Below are 17,983 nucleotides of genomic sequence, written 5' to 3'. Positions count from 1 at the left end.
CATGAGGTACAGTTGTAGACTTACAAATTTTTGTGCTTTGGTTTCAATTATACAATGATCTAATACCGATCCCTCCACCAGTGCCCATTTCCCACCACCACGGATCCCAGTATCCCTCCCAGCCCCATCCCCTCATCCCACCCTGACTCTGTGGCAGAGCATTCGCCTTTGTTCTCTCTCTCCTTTTAGGTGTTGCGGTTTGGAAAAGAGGCATTGAGTGACAAACATGTTTGGTCTATAGTCTATGTTCAGCATCCTCTCCCATCCTGGGAGGATCCTCCCAACACCCTTTATTTGGTGCTCCATTCTCGATTTCAGCTGCCTTTTCTGCTAGCATGTGTGGTTGGTCTCCAAGATATGACGACAAATTCCTTACACTAATCCTGTCCACTCTTGGGAGTTAGTCTCCTGTTTTTTTATTTTATGTTCTCCCGGTGAATGCAATCTTGCTCTGTCTGTCCCTCTCTTTCTGACTCATTTCGCTTAACATGATACTGTCCATGTAGTACCACTTCTATGTAAATTTCATGCTCTTCCTGCCTGAAGAATTCTCTCTGTCTTCCTGAAAGAACAGGGAGGGGAGAGGCAAAGTCCTGATCCTAAGCAAACAGAGGAGGGGAAGAATTATCTAAATACATATGAAAAGAGGCATTGAATGGCAATCATGTATTTATGATGACTAGTTAACAAACTGTATTCGCTTCAAGTACAGACTTCCTCATCTCAGCCACTGTGTATTCATACTCCATGCACTGTTAAATATCCAGCTACTGTCCACAACCAACTAACAACATTCCCCTACCCATTTCAATCCTTTACTTCCCCTCTTGTAAGGACAATTGTGATGTTAGAGTGTAAAGGTTTGACTTTGCTTTTGTTTTATTACTCCATTCAGTTTTTTTCTTTATATTCCAGAAACAAATCATTTTTTTTAAATAAAGGACAGGAGGTGATATCAGGCAACAAATGAAATAGTTGATGTCGTTGAGAATCAGCAAGAGTCTTTCAGGTCAGTGTGAGGAAAGGAACATCCAGTTTTCCTTCCCAGAATATTTCCAAAGCCTGGCTTGGAGCAGGGTACATACTGGGAAGAAGCCCAGGAGAATAGCAGTGTCTTGAACATCTAGGGGCCTATTTTCTTCTTTGAAAATTTAATGGTATTGACCTCCATTGCAAACCACAGCACACAAAAGCAAAGAAAAAGCAAAAGGGAATGCCCTGAGGTGGGGCCGAGTGGGGGAGATGGGGGGTGGGAGGCTCACTGGGTTCATTGGTAGTGGAGAATGGGAACTGGTGGAGGGATGGGTACTTGATACTTGTATAACTGAAACCCAAGCACTAAGGTATGTAAGTCTACAACTGTACCTCATGGTGTTTCACTAATAAAAATAAATGGATAATAATTTAAAAAATTAAAAGTGCTATCAGGTGGTATAAGAAAAAAATGTAATGGTGTTGACTAGAGTACATCAAGATCATTTTTAGTTATAGGATGCTATGATTCATCTTTGATTCACTGATTGGTACTTTGAAATGTCCCAGTTCATTCTCATTCAGAGAAGTCATTTATTTCTTCAAGTATTGAATTATACAGGGAATTTCTCAGAAAATTCTTTACATAATGTATATACAGGGACTCAATGATAAAGTTCTTATTACCATTTTCAAAGAATACAAAAATACACTTTTAATAAGATTTTCTTGGTTCTCTATATAAAAGCTAAATGACAAGAATTAAGATTAACTCAAGATTTTCTAAAGTGCATTACATTAGTACTGGAAAAGAAATTTTAAAAGATTCTGGGAAAGGGGAGGAGGAAAAGTCATGGATAAATAAGGATTCCTACAAGTCTTTGGGTATGTGGGGGGCAGGGGAGTGACTAGAAAAGTTGAGAGCACACTCAGCTATGTGATCTAATCTCTATATATCTATTCTCTAATTAGATACCAGCGATGTATCCACACAGATGTATTCATATGACTATCATGTACACTAGTGAGATCTAGGGAAATAATTCTTAGAACTGACATTCTTGGACATTTAAGTAGTAATCAGGTTTTTATGATTAAGATGTTATGATTTCATAGGCAGTGTTTGTTTCTGTAACCAACCTGGAATGTCTTTAAAAGACCAAATATAGGAACATTCTTTCATTTTTAATTAAATATAGAAAATTCTGAATTTAGAGGTTAAATAGAGATGAATATCTTTTTCAATAGTCTATTTGGGAAACTGTCCTTTATTTGTTTTATTAGGAACTGAATGTAGTACACTATAATCTCTAATTTCATCCCTAGACCTCCCTTCTCTCTTTGTACCAATCAAGACAAACTTCACTTTAGACCTAGTTTTCAGTAATCTCAACTAAACATTAAAGTAATAAATAACTCTGATCAAATAAATCTGTTATCCAGCAGTTGTTTAAGATGCTTATACAAATGAACAGAATATTGAGAAAAAAATGAATACTCCAAATTCTGTTTGAATAAGGCACAGAATAGGTAAAGGTAAAGGTAAAGGCCCTCCCGTTGATCGTCGATTTGCTCGAGCGGGCCCAGTAACGTCTCCATTGGAGACTTTGTTGTTACTGTGTCTGGCATATCCAATACTCTCGGTAGCTTGCCGGGCTCTCCGAGAGGGGCGGAGGAATCGAACTCGGGTCGGCCATGTTGGCCACTTGTAAGGCGAACGCCCTACCCGCTGTGCTATCGCTCCAGCCCAAGGCACAGAATACATGTTGTAATTGACCATATAAAAGAGAGTAAATTAAAGTAAATTCCTTGGTAATTTCTGGTAGTCTTGGAACTATGTTGCACATGGGGTACTCAGCTAGCTAAGTTTTCCTTAACTTGGATTTCCCTTGTTCACATCCCTGATATCACTCTTTTCCTCCTCAGATCCCATTCCCAGTAAATCATGTTCCCACCAGATCTTGTTGTTTCATGCTTTGTTTTCAGAGGAACCCAAATGTCAAGCCCTTCCTTTTGCACTTATTGTCTCTTTTCCCATCATTTCAGACTTTTCTCCCAAAATTTTTTCCTAAGTGAATACAACGGTGAATGTCGGGCAATATTTGTGCTGCTTGACTGATGTTTGGTGTTATTAAAACAATGTCATCAGCAAAGCGGAGGTGGTGTAGTTGCTGACCATCTATCTTCACTCCCATTCCTTCCCATTCAGTCCTCGCATGATGTTCTCGAGGGTGGCACTGAAGATTTTCGGTGAAATCTTATCACCCTGCCGCACCCCTCTCTTGACGTCAAAGATCACTTCTTTGTAGAATGGTGAGATCCTGGTAGTGAATCCGCAATACAGCTCACGGACGATCCTGATGTATTGGGCTTGAATGCACTGATTGGCTAGGGCTTCAATGACCGCTTCCGTCTCAACAGTATCAAAGGCCTTCTTTAAATCAATGAACTTTAAACAGAAGGCATCTTGAACTCCCGAGAAACCTCAATGAGTTTGGTTATTGTGTGGATATGGTCGATGGTGCTGAATCCTTTGCAGAACCCTGCTTGCTCGCATGGTTGTCCTTCATCTAGTGTTCTGCCAATCCTATTTAGGATGACTCCAGTGAACAACTTGTAGATGACAAACAATAGGCAGATCGGGAGATAGTTGCCAATGTCATGGATGTCTTCCTTTTTGAACAGTAGTACGGTCCTGCTGGTTTTCCATTGGGACGGAAACTTGCAATCAGACAGGTAGCCAGTGAAGAGCCGAGTCAGTGTATTGATGAGTACTGACTGCAGGTTCTTCAGGTGTTCAGGTCTGACCTTGTCTGGGGCAGGTGCTGTTTGTTTATTTACCGACGAAATGGCGTGTCGGATTTCCGAAGGGAGAACATTGGAAAGGACATATCCATCCTGTGGAATTTGGTATGTCAGCAAGTGGACATTGCTATCGAAGAGATTTGAGAAGAAGTCATGGATAATCTTCTCCATTGCCATTCTGGAGGATGTGATGGATCCATCAGGACATCGGAGGGCAATCATCTTCGTCTTATAGTTGACAAAGGCAGGCGGGCGTTATGAATACTTTTCCCAGCTTCTGCAGCATCTAATAGTACTTCTGCTCTTCTCTCTTTGAGGTCTTCCTTGTTCGCATCTCTGCACTGCTTTGCGAGCTTGGATGTTAGCTTGTGGTTGCCTGAGGCATGCGCCAAACTACGCTGGCAAATTAGCTCAAGAGTTTTCGAAGATAGGCGATTTTTTGTGGCTATCTCTCTCTTGGCATTCCTCGCACATTCATGGAGGTGCTGAACCAGTCGATCGTATTCCTTGTCAATGTTGTCAACAGTGGCATCTTCCCATGTTGCCGCAATAGTACCAAAGAGTTCCCAGTTGGTGGTCATTCTGGGAGTTCTCTTTTTGAACTTTGTAGCCCTTTCTCCCTGCTCTGTGAAGTAGAATTTTGCACAAAGGAGACGGTGGTTCGATCCCGTTAGAAATTTTGGGACAACAGTGACATCTGTAAGGCAAAACCATCGATTGAATAGCCTCTTTATCAAATTGTGCTGGCATCACTGGACGACTACATGCAAAAAAATGGGCTCAGAACTCTGCCAAACACCGTGTACAAAAGTAAGATCAAAATGGATTAAAGACCTCAACATCAGACCAGAAACCATAAGGTACATTGAAGACAAAGTTGGCAAAACCCTCCATGACATTGAAGCTAATGGTATCTTCAAAGATCCCACGCCACTGGCAGAGCAAGTGAAAACAGAGATAGATGAATGGGACTATCTTAAACTAAGAAGCTTCTGCACCTCCAAAGAAACAGTGACCAAAATACAAAGACAGTCTACAGAATGGGAAAGGATATTCACCGAATACACATCTGACAAGGGGTTGATATCCAGGATATACAAAATACTGGTTAAACTCCACAAGAAGAAAGCATCCAACCCCATCAAAAAATGGGGCAATGAAATGAACAGAAACTTTCTCAAAGAAGAAATCCGAATGGCAAAAAAGCACATTAGAAAATGCTCTACATGATTAATCATCAGGGAGATGCAGATCAAAACCACAATGAGATACCATCTCACACCTCAGAGACTGACCCACATTCAAAACAACAAAAGCAACCGATGCTGGCGTGGATGTGGCAAGAAAGGGACACTCCTTCACTGTTGGTGGGAATGTCCACTGGTTCAGCCCTTCTGGAAAACAGTATGGACGATTCTCATAAAATTAGAAATTGAGCTCCCTTTTGACCCAGCAATACCACTCCTGGGAATATATCCCAGAGAGGCAAAAATGTATAGTCGAAGTGACATCTGCACTTGTTTGTTCATTGCAGCACTCTTTACAATAGCCAGAAACTGGAAGAAACCTGAATGCCCAAGAACAGATGACTGGTTAAAGAAAATATGGTCCATCTACACAATGGAGTACTATGTAGCTCTTAGAAAAGATGAAGTCATGAAATTTACATATAAGTGGTACAATATGGAAAGTATCATGCTAAGCGAAATGAGTCAGAAAGAGAGGGATAGACATAGATTGCATTCATCTGGGGGATATAAAGTAACAAAGTATGAGATTAATACCCAAGAATAGCTGAGATCAGCACCAAGAGGATTACTCCATAACTTAGAGGCCAGCCGGGTATCCTAGAGGAAAGGGCAGCTCAGATAGAGAAGGGAGCACCAAATAAAGGATGTTTGGAGGATCCTCCCAGGAGGGGAGATGGATGTCGAAAGTAGACTATGGACTGAACATGTTTGCCACTCAATGCCTCTCTTGCAGACCACAACACCCAAAAGGAGAGAGAGAACACAGGGGATTGCCCTGCCACAGAGACAGGGGGGATGGGGGGATGGGGGTGGGAGGGATTTTATCCATGGTGGTGGAAAATGGACACTGGTGGAGGGATGGGTATCTGATCATTGTATAATTGAAACCAAAGCACAAAAAATTGTAAATCTACAACTTTAAAAAAAATAATATAAAATAAAGGGGAAAAAAAAGAATACAAAATTCCTTCAAGAGAGTTGAAGCTTGTTAGTTTTAAGAGATTTCTGGGATCAATTACCTCCAGCCATACATTAAAGGTAGCAAAACACTTTTCATGTTTTTCTGTTCCCAGCCAGTCAACTACCCTTTCCTGAGAAAATCTATTAACTGGTTAGTCTCATGTCAGTCAGAAACTGCTTTCATTTCCCCCCATTTTCAACAAAGTTATTACTGGTACCAAGCAGAGTTAGTTAAATATATGTTCCTGTTAACATATATTTGCACTTGGGATCCATGTGAACACCTTCCACCTGGCTTTTAATGAAGGTGGTCATCCAGTTTGCTATTCCGGTGGCATTCTCTTTCTCACTATTCCTCTCCACAGGTAATTGATGTGAAAATAACATATTTAGTAAACGGTATGATTGAAAGCTCCAGAAGGAATGCCAGCCCTTTAAGCTTTCTGGGTCTTATATGTAAACTGTACATTGGAACCTATCTTATTTTCGTATGTTTGTCTTGAATCTCATTTTCAAAAAATATTTTAATGTATTTGAAAAACATCCACCAACTATCCCATGATGATCACCAGATTTCCACTTCCCTACCCTTCCCGGTTTCCTTTCCAACCATCCATCACCCCATTAACTCTCCTAGGACCATCTCTTTCCACCACAAACTTCCAGACTCAAGGTCAATTCGTACTAACTGCTTTGGGAGTGGTGACCTAGAACGCATGTCTTAGTATGGTACCTACTGCAATGCAGCCACAATGCCATTTATAAAGTTGGTTCTTGTGTGAACTGCAGTTAAAAGCGATGTTTAGAGAAAGCTACAGGCAACAGGGACCATGGAAGACCAAAGACCAGCCCCTCAAGCTAATATAATTTGAGCTCCCGCCACCAGAAATTTCCTGAAAGCTGGCTTGGCTAACTTGGGGAGTTTACAAATCCAAAGACTTACATAGGCAATGTACCACATTGTTGAAACTCACCACGATAAAGTGTCACCACGATAGCAACTCTGAATATTGTTGGGAATAATTGAAATTGTGCAGCTAGGGGTGCTGAAAAGAGGGCTCGAGGACATGGTGTCTTATCTTAGCATCTACCAGGAGCTGATCTTCAGGCTTCATGCGTCAACTGTTCTCTTGGCTTTTTCCTTGTTAAGAGTCATCCTTGAATGACTCTGAGGGCTTTGATCACTCATCTGGTAGGTTTATTCCACAGTGTATGTGTTCGCATTCCCCAACCATCATTTATGGATAGACCACAGAAAAACTTTTAGTGATGTGTCTCAAATTTGCTTCCTTTCCAAAGGAGGCCATGAGGTGTAAACACAGCCTCCATGGAAGAATTTTTACTTTTCTTCTCATCATCTTAGACTCATCTGCCTTCCTCAGCCTATTGCAAATTTATTATTTTAACTGAAAACCGCAAACCGTGCCATTTCTCCCATTTTTTTCGAGGACACCAGTGATGGGCATACTTGACTGTGCTGTAGTCTTACTCTTGGCTCTGTGTTCAAGTTTCACATCTCGTGGGTCTCTGGGGACCATAAAAGATTGCAAGAATTGAACTGTGTACTTCTGGTTTGCAGAACAAATGCACTGTCAGCTTACTCTTCCTCTGACCCTACCCCACTCTTCATCAGGCCCATGCAATTTCTCCTCTTAAGGGCTTTATAACCCTGGACCATGTTTGTATTTCTTAGAGTCTTGTCTATTCCCCCTTTTTCCTCTCTCTAACTTCCCATTCTTTCCCATCTCCTCCTTCAACACCCAGCCACTCCCAAAATCAACCACAGTTGACAGCAACTCAAAATTCAGAACATTTATTAACAATCAATTAACTATGATGCATCTCTGGAGTGATAGCACAGCGGTAGGGCATTTGCCTTGCACACAGCCAACATGGCCGACCCGAGTTCGATGCATCTCTTTAATTTGAAAAAAAATAATAAAATAAATAAAAGGCGTATGGCATGTCAGTGTTTTCCTAGGAAAACAATCTGGTACCTCAAATGGAACCTACCATTCCAGCTACTCCCATTACGTAGCCATAATAGAGAGAGATGTCCATCTCTTTTCCCTCTCAATAAAGTACTACACTTTCCCCCAAAGAGGTGAGTTTGGCAGTGTTCTCACGCTCATGCTGAGCCTTCCTTTTCATAGCCTCACGCTCTGGTCTATGCTCTTTGGTGATGGGCTTTGACATGTCTGGCTCGGGAACATTGGGCTTTCTCCATGGAATCGGTTGGAAACGGAAGTCTTGGAGGAGAAAGTGACTCTGACGTTTGGGTGGTGAATGCCGCTTGTTCACAGAGACAGAAAGAGGCTCCCGCTGTAGAGAAGTGCCAGCTGCTGCCTTGTAGGGAGCAGGTCTAGAAGCTGCAGGCTGATGAATAGGCCGGCTACTAGGGTTCTGCAAATCTGGTCGAGATAGGTTGGTTGAAATGGACTTAGCAGGATTGGAAGGACCAGGCAAAAATGCAGTGGTTGACGGGGAAAAATTGGCAGCATTTGGCTGAGCTGCATTGGTACAGCCAAGCTTGGCAGGGTAAGCTGCAGCAGGAAGATGTGTGGCTTCAGATTTTCGTCTCCGAGGAACAGGTCCAGCTTGTGGATTCTCCATGGTAAGAAACGGCAAAGGTACCAATTTCACCTTCCCAGGAGGTGGCAGCTCAGACTGGGATGGGGATGAGCGTTTTTCAGCACTGCTACTTGGTTTCTGTGCTTTGACCTGAGTTTTCTCAAGGCCTTTTCCATCCCGTGTAGAACCTAGCCATGGCTTGACAGCTGAGGATGGCTTGACATCTTTGGGCTACTCAGGACCTGGGAGGAAGAGATTCCAAGTTTTGGATCACTCTTCCCCAGAGCATGAAACAATTGGACAGAATCCAGCATGTGTATGCCTAGGTAGCAGCGGGGTTTTTTAACTGCCTCTTGGCAAAGCTCAAGTTGAGTTTCCTTGCATTTCATCTTGCCAATGGTGAACTTTTCTTCTGCCTTGAACTTGTTCCCTAGCTGCTTACACTCATTAGCTTTCTTAGAGTTTTCTCTGGTGTTTTTTATCTTCTCCTGCCCATGGCTCTTTGTCTTGCTGATCCTGCTGGAGGCAGCTTTGTGAGATTTGCTGTTAGTTTTGGCTGTGGTCACAGGACACCTCTCACTGACTGCAGCATTACAAACAATCCCTGCTCCCCTTAGCAAGCATTCTCAGAATTTTGGCTGGATTTTGGCCTTGGTTTATCCCTCAAGAGGTTCAGAAGCCTCCTTTTTGTTCTTCCATTTTGCATGGGAGGTCCGTTTAGTGCCACTTGAATTTTCTCGCACCTGCTTCAGAGTGATGGTGTCAGTGGTGTTCATTACCTGCGGATCTTTGCATGATCTAGGTCTACTGGGATCTGGTAGGTCTCCAGAGGTTTTGAAAGTCCAGTTTTCATCTGATCAAAATTCTTATCTTTTTGTTCCTGAGTTGGAGTTGGCGTCAGCGCCAGTTTACTTTGGGCTGGAGATATTATGGGAACTTCCCCAAGATCAGGTGAGTACCTGTTACTTATGGTTCACATACAACTTAATCTTGTTGATGCATTGAAGGTTACCCTGATTTTTGATCCACTTCAAAAATCACTACTTGAGTTTTTCCCAAGAAATATTTTTGGAAGGAAAATTTTATTTAAATTCTGTGTCTTAAGTTGTTTATCAACAATGTAGTTATTCATAACTCTAAGAATAATAATGCATACACGAATATAATTTTTCTATTTCATGTGATTTACATAGGAGGAAGTGTAAAGAAAACATCATGAAAATTATGTATCACAGAACTGAAAAAGAATTATGTAGATATTAATGAAATCTGGTCTCTGTAGCAAGCAGCATAGTACAGTATGTTATGGAGAACAGACCCAAGAGTAAGCCTTGAATAACAGTGGATGGCATCCCAAACAAAACCAAATAAAAAAGGACAATAAGGTTATTACTAAATTGTTCCACATATACAATATGAAGACTCTATTTTATTTTAGTAAAAACTGCTAGCCAAACAATGGAATAGAAGGTGATTTTTGAGTGACACTTTACCAGTCCATTAAAGAGAAAGGATTTATCAGTAACTACATAACAAAAAGAAAATAGGAATAAACGTGATTGTATTTCATAGACAAGAATTTTTTTTTCTTTTTTATTAGTGAAACGACATGAGGTACAGTTGTAGATTTACAAATTTTTGTGCTTGGATGTCGGTCATACCACGATCAAATACCCATCCCTCCACCAGTGCCCATTTTCCACCACCAGGATAATATCCCTCCCCCCCATCCTCCCATCCCCCCATCCTCCCATCCCCCCATCCCCCCCTGCCACTGTGGCAGGGCATTCCCCCCTGTTCTCTCTCTCCTCCTGGGCGCTGTGATCAGCCAAAGAGGCATTGAATGGCGAACATGTTCAGTTCAGTCTACTTTCAACCTGCATCTCCGCTCCTGGGAGGATCCTCCAAACACCCTCCACTTGGTGTTCCCCTTTCTATATGAATTGTCCTTTCCCCTAGAATACCCAGCTGGCCTCTAAGTTATGGAGTAATTCTCCTGGTGTTGCTCTCAGCTATTCTCGGGTATTAATCTCATATTTTATTATTTTATATCCCCCAGATAAATGCTATCTTTCTATGTCTATCCCTCTCTTTCTGACTCATTTCGCTTAGCATGATACTTTCCATATTGTACCACTTGTATGTAAAGTTCATGACTTCATCTTTTCTAAGAGCCACATAGTACTCCATTGTGTAGATGTACCAAAGTTTCTTTAACCAGTCATCTGTTCTTGGGCACTCTGGTCTCTTCCAGTTTCTGGCTACTGTAAAGAGTGCTGCAATGAACAAACAAGTGCAGATGTCACTTCGGCTACACGTTTTTGCCTCTCTGGGATATATTCCCAGGAGTGGTATCGCTGGGTCAAATGGGAGCTCAATTTCTAATTTTTTGAGGAACGTCCATACTGTTTTCCAGAAGGGCTGAACCAGTGGACATTCCCACCAACAGTGAAGGAGTATCCCTTTCTCGCCACATCCGCGCCAGCAACGGTTGCTTTTGTTCTTTTGAATGTGAGCCAGTCTCTGAGGTGTGAGATGGTATCTCATTGTGGTTTTGATCTGCATCTCCCTGATGATTAATGATGTAGAGCATTTTCTCATGTGCTTTTTTGCCATTCAGATTTCTTCTTTGAGAAAGTTTCTGTTCATTTCATTGCCCCATTTTTGGATGGGGTTGGGTGTTTTCTTCTTGTGGAGTTCAACCAGTATTTTGTATATCCTTGATATCAATTCCTTGTCAGATGTGTATTCGGCGAATATTCTTTCCCATTCTGTAGGCTGTCTTTGTATTTTGGTCACTGTTTCTTTGGAGGTACAGAAGCTTCTTAGTTTAAGATAGTCCCATTTATCTATCTCTGTTTTCACTTGCTCAGCCAGTGGCGTGTCATCTTTGAACATACCATTAGCCTCAATGTCATGGAGGGTTTTGCCAACTTTGTCTTCAATGTATCTTATGGTTTCTGGTCTGATGTTGAGGTCTTTAATCCATTTTGATCTTACCTTTGTACATGGTGTTAGGCAGAGTTCTGAGCCCATTTTTTTGCATGTAGCCGTCCAGTGATGCCAGCACAATTTGTTAAAGTGGCTTTCCTTACTCCACTTCACATTTCTTGCACCTTTATCAAAGATTAGATGATCATATGATTGGGGGGTGATGTCAGTGTATTCAACTCTGTTCCATTGGTCTGCAGTTCTGCCTTTGTTCCAGTACCATGCTGTTTTGATTATTACCGCTTTGTAGTTAAGTTTGAAGTTCGGGAGGTTGATTCCTCCCATTTTCTTTTTCCCCAGAATTGCTTTAGCTAGTCGTGGGGGTTTATTTTTCCATATAAATTTCAGGAGTGTTTTCTCCATTTCTTTGAAGAACTTCATGGGTATCCTTATAGGGATTGCATTGAATTTGTAAAGTGCTTTCGGTAGTATTGCCATTTTGACAATGTTCAGTCTTCCGACCCATGAGCAGGGGATGTCTTTCCATTTCCTCAGGTCCTCTTTTATTTCCTGAAGAAGCGTTTTGTAGTTTTCTTTGTACAGGTCCTTTACTACCTTAGTTAGGCTGATTCCTAGGTACTTGATTTTCTGGGGCACAATTGTGAACGGGATTGATTTTTTCATGTAGCTTTCCTCTCTCTCACTGTTTGCATATAGGAAAGCCATGGACTTTTGGGTATTGATTTTATAACCTGCAACTTTACTATACAAGTCTATTGTTTCTAGGAGTTTTTGGGGGGAGGATATTGGGTTCTCTAGGTATAGTATCATATCATCTGCGAATAGTGAGAGCTTTAATTCTTCCTTTCCTACCTGAATGCCCTTAATGTCTTTTTCTTGCCTAATTGCTATTGCAAGTACTTCCAGTACTATATTGAACAGCAGTGGAGAGAGTGGGCATCCTTGTCTCGTCCCTGATCTTAGAGGGAAGGCTCTCAGTTTTTCCCCATTGAGGATGATGCTTACTGTAGGCTTGTGGTAGATGGTTTTAACTATGTTGAGGAAAGTCCCCTCTATGACCATTTTGGCTAGGGTTTTCATCATAAAGGGGTGCTGGATCTTGTCAAATGCTTTCTCTGCATCTATTGATATGATCATATGCTTTTTATATTTTCTTTTGTTGATATGATGGATTATGTTGATTGATTTCCGAATGTTGAACCATCCTTGCATCCCTGGGATGAATCCTACTTGGTCATGGTGTATGATCTTTTTGATGAGTAGTTGGATTCTATTTGCTAGTAGTTTGTTGAGGATCTTTGCATCTGTGTTCATCAGGGATATCGGCCTGTAGTTCTCTTTCTTTGTGTTATCTCTGTCTGCTTTTGGTATCAGTGTGATATTTGCTTCATAGAAACTGTTCGGGAGTGTGTTTGATATTTCAATTTCATGGAAAATCTTAAAGAGGATTGGGAGTAAGTCTTCTTTAAAAATTTGGAAGAATTCACTGGTGAATCCATCCGGGCCAGGGCTTTTGTGCTTTGGGAGACTTTTTATTACCATTTCAATTTCCTTGATGGTGATAGGTCTGTTCAGGTATTCCAGGTCTTCTTGGTTCAGCCTTGGGAGTCTGTAGGAGTCTAGGAATTTATCCATTTCCTCGAGGTTTTGATGTTCTGTGGCATAAAGCTTTTCAAAGTACTCCCTGAGGATCCTTTGAATTTCTGTAGTTTCTGTTGTAATGACCCCCTTTTCATTTCTGATTCGGTTTATTAGGGTTTTCTCTCTCCCTTTCTTTGTGAGTTTTGCTAGGGGCTTATCGATTTTGTTAATTTTCTCAAAGAACCAGCTCTTGGTTTCATTGATCTTTTGGATTGTTTTCTGGGTTTCCATCTCGTTAATCTCTGCTCTGAGTTTTATTATTTCCTTCCTCCTGTTCGGGTTGTGCTCCTTTTGTTGGTCCTTCTCCAAGTTCTTAAGCTGTGAGGTTAGTTTATTTATGTGGGCTCGCTCCTCCTTCCTGAGGAATGCTTGTAAAGCTATAAACTTTCCTCTTAAGACTGCTTTTGCTGTGTTCCATAGGTTTTGGTAACTCGTGTCCTCATTTTCATTCGTTTCTAGGACTCTTTTGATTTCCTCTTTAATTTCCTGTCTAAGCCACTCGTTGTTTAATAGCGCACTGTTTAATTTCCATGTGTTTAATTTACTTTTCTGTTTTTGTGTGTGATTTACTTCTAATTTCAGCGCATTATGGTCTGAGAAGATTGTTGATATAATCTCTATCTTCTTAATTTTATGGAGGCATGTTTTGTGGCTCAGCATGTGGTCTACATTGGAGAACGTTCCATGTACGCTTGAGAAGAATGTGTATTGAGCTTTTTGTGGATGAAGTGTCCTGTATATATCTACTAAGCCCCTTTCTTCCATTGTTTCCCTCAGATGAAGTATGTCCTTGCTAAGCTTGAGTCTGGTTGATCTATCAAGAGGTGACAAAGCGGTGTTGAGGTCTCCCACTAGTATTGTGTTGCTATCGATGTCTTTTTCCAAATCTATGAGTAATTGTTTTAAGTACTTTGCTGGTCTCTCATTAGGTGCATATACATTTATTATTGTAAGTTCTTCCTGTTGTACAGATCCTTTGGTCAATAGGAAATGGCCTTCACTGTCTCTTATGACCTTCTTCACTCTGAAATCGATGTGGTCTGATATTAGGATATCTACCCCAGCTTTTTTCTGGGAGCTGTTTGCCTGTAGGATTGTTTTCCAGCCTTTGACTCTGAGTCTGTGTTTGCTTTGACTATTGAGATGTGTTTCTTGCAGGCAGCAGAATGTTGGGTTCAATTTTCTAATCCATCCTGCCACTCTATGTCTTTTAATTGGTGCGTTTAGCCCATTGACATTGAGAGAGATTATTGTTATGGGATTTTGTCCCATTGTTCTGTTGAAATTTGGTGTATTTGAGAGGTCTGTCTTGCCTTAAAGTAGCCCATTTAGTTGTACTTGTAACCATGGATTTGAGTCTATGAAGTTCCTGAGCTGTTGTTTGTCCGTGAAACTGTGTGTTGTTCCTTCTATTATGAATGAGAGTCTCGCTGGGTAAAGTATTTTTGGGGAGGCATTTATTTCATTGAGTTTTTTCACTATGTCCCACCACTGTTTTCGGGCCCTGAGGGTTTCATCAGAAAAATCAACAGTGAGTTTTAAGGATGCTCCTTTGTAAGAGATTTCTTTCTTCGATCTTGCTGCTTTCAGAATTTTGTCTCTGTCTAAAGTTTTGGTCATTTTGATCAGGATGTGTCTTGGGGTATTCTTATTCGGATTTCTTCTAGCCGGTACCCTTCGGGCCTCCTGGATGTGGTCAGAAGTTTTCTTCAGCTCTGGAAATGCTGTAGCAATGATTTCTTTGACAGTTTCTTCTTCATCAAGGTTTTCTTCCCGTCCCTCTGGGACTCCAATAATTCTTATGTTACCCCTCTTGGCTTCATCACGATCTTCTCTTGCCATCTGTTCTCGAACTGTGAGTCTCTTTTCCATTTTCTGCTCTTTTCTGACAAGACTCTGAACTTGATCTTCGAGCTCACTGTTTCTGTTCTCAGCCGCTGTTACTCTGCTGCTGAGGCCTTCCACTGAGGTTTTCAATTCGGTTACCAGGTTTTTCAGGTCCGACATTTCCGATTGCATTTTCCTCATTTCTGCCTTCAAATCCTCTTGTCTTTTATTGGCATTGGTTTCCATTGTTTCTTTTAGTTCCCTAAGCATCCTGAGTAGCTCCATTCTGAATTCCTTGTCAGAGAGGTTGTCTATCGCTATAGTACTGTTGGTGTCGTCTGGGCTAGCCTCGTGAATAAGAACGTTTGGTGGGCTTTTGCGTTGCTTTACCATTGTGACCAGTGTGGTTTGGTCCGTCACACTCGCTGCTACTGTTCTAGTTGAGTGAGGAGAGGCTGCCAGGAGCCGTCCAGCTTTGTTGCTGCTAGATGCGCCTCTTTACCTTTCTGAGTCTGACATTCTTCTCAATCAGGCGTTATTCTTTGTTTTATAACTGACATTGAGTGAAACTTTTGGAGGCGTTACTATTTACTACTGAACTTGTATAGCTGTTTTCGAACTGAACTTTTGTTGGAAATGGAGTAGGCGAGTGGGATTTTGTTGAATTGTAGTAGAAGAGGTGAGAAATTTTGTTTGGTATTAGGTAACAAGTTGATGAAAAGGATGAAAGGATGCAGGTCCAAGTTGATTGAAGTGAGTGATATACCTGGATGGGAGGGGCCAGTGTGCTGCCGGACGCGCTGCTCCGGATCTGGACGCGCGCTGGGGCTTGGGGTCGCTGAGGATCCTCGCTCTCCTCCCTCCCTTCTCCGGCTCGCTCCGCTGGCCGCGCGTCTGGGTTCAGGGGCGGGGCTCCGCTCGGGTCCTCCAACCCACCTGGATGGGAGGGGCCGGTGTGCTGCCGGGTGCGCTGCTCCGGATCTGGACGCGCGCTGGGGTTTGGGGTCGCTGGGGATCCTCGCTCTCCTCCCTCCCTTCTCCCAGACAAGAAATGTTTTAAATGAGTAAAATACAGAAAGAAACTTCGAAATTACAAAAAATTATACTCATCAGTACCTTTGAATATTAACCAGCAAACAACATGTGTTAAACATAGCAGAGGATTTAACTTGATCACAGAAGAAACAGAAAAGACCATTTAAAAAGTGATGACAAAATATTGCAAATTTACTTCCAATGCCTAGATTAGAATTATCTTTATCAAACAGGAAAACTTTCTTCTCAATGTTTAATAAATGCGGACCAAAATCCCATAAAATATCTTTATGTAGGAAAACTCAGAATTCAGAAATATGACAAAAATGTGTAATTTGTCATGTGAGACTTGACTTTTCTCTTTCCTCTTAGGATCTAAAAACAAAAGTTGACTATTATCAAACTACTCTCATGTTAGGAAGAAAAAATCACATGAAATAATATTTGTAAAGATGACAAGCAGCTTTAACCTGGAATCTACTGACCACACCGATGAATCAAATCTCCTGATTCAAGTTAGAATATACCATTTTTTTTTATTTTAACAGGCAACGCATACATGAACTTAAAAACCAGAACATAATAAAAAACATTGAAGATTCTGTGTCTTCCACCGCCCTAGATAAGCACTATTAGCTATTTATGGGGAGCATCATTTATTAAGCGTGTTTATACTCCAAATTGTCAAGTACCAAGTACTGTGTTCTAAGAAATAATAAGGAAAATATCCAGCAAGGATGGCTTTCTGATAAAGAGCTTTTCCTACTGGTAACCTATTGAAGGCATAGTATATTTTCTAGTCCTGACATTTATTGAAGTAAAATTCTTTGACTTGCTCTCAGTGGATTATTCTCAGCATATTTCATATATATTCTTTCTTTTTTGATGTTAAGTTTTTGGTTCTCTTCAACTTTATGTCCAAAGGTTTTCCCCTTCCTTGATAATCGAAGTCCCTATTCTTCTTTCTTTCTTTCTTTCTTTCTTTCTTTCTTTCTTTCTTTCTATCCTTCTTTCTTTCGTTCTTTCCTATTTTTTCTCCCTCATATTGTCTTGGTGTCGATTGGTCAATGTTTTATGAAAGTGATCCCAAACTTGCTTACCTTTGAGGGCTTGCCTCCCTAACGCTCAGCACTCCACACCTTCCCCATGCCCCATATTTTCTTATTACCTGGTTTAAATAGAAAACTCAAAGATCAATGATTATTACTTTGTAATATCACTATATTCAAAATACTGATGTATAAATACAAGTGGAGAGACCATTACAGAGAACACATGCTAGTATATATTAACAGTTTTTCACAGCATCTATATTTTCTGTTTCTGTAAAAATACTTTCTCTGATTTACTTGTTTTCAGTGAATATCATGTAAAATTCACTATTAAAAGGAAAAAGAAACACAGAGAATTGACCCATATATATATATGCGTGTGTGTGTATGTGTGTTTGTGTATTTGAGCTCCTAAGTATGTCTAAAATAGAATGTAATCAATGAGGAAAAACACTTTATATGTGAGAGAAAGTAAGCCAGTGTCTAAAATCACACAGCAAATGTCAAAGTCAAGCTAAAATGAGGCTTATCAAATTCGACTTGAATACTTTCTTTCATTACTACGTGCTGTTTTTCCTTGACTGCTAAGTTTAGGGATGATAAATCTAATGAAAAGCTTTGAAAAGTATTATTCCTTACCTGACATGGTCAGAGAAGAGGAAATAACGATGAAAGGTAGACGAGAAGAGGAGACGGTACGAGAGTACGTCTGAACACTGAAGCGGCTTAAGACCGCAAGTCTTCAGTAGAGACGACTGCTCACTGGTGATTGGTCATTGATCACTCGTCACTTGCCATGATGATTCAAATTTATTTACAAGCAACTACATGGGACCCCCAAGATTCTACCAGTTGGTGGTTGGTTTGTGGGAGAATGATGTCATAAAGTAGGCAGGTGAAAGGTAGAGGCTAGCCAAT

Source organism: Sorex fumeus, unplaced genomic scaffold (genome assembly GCF_029834395.1).
Source record: "Sorex fumeus unplaced genomic scaffold, SorFum_2.1 ptg000054l, whole genome shotgun sequence".
Lineage (NCBI taxonomy): Eukaryota > Metazoa > Chordata > Mammalia > Eulipotyphla > Soricidae > Sorex > Sorex fumeus.
This window is presented reverse-complemented; position numbering follows the sequence as displayed.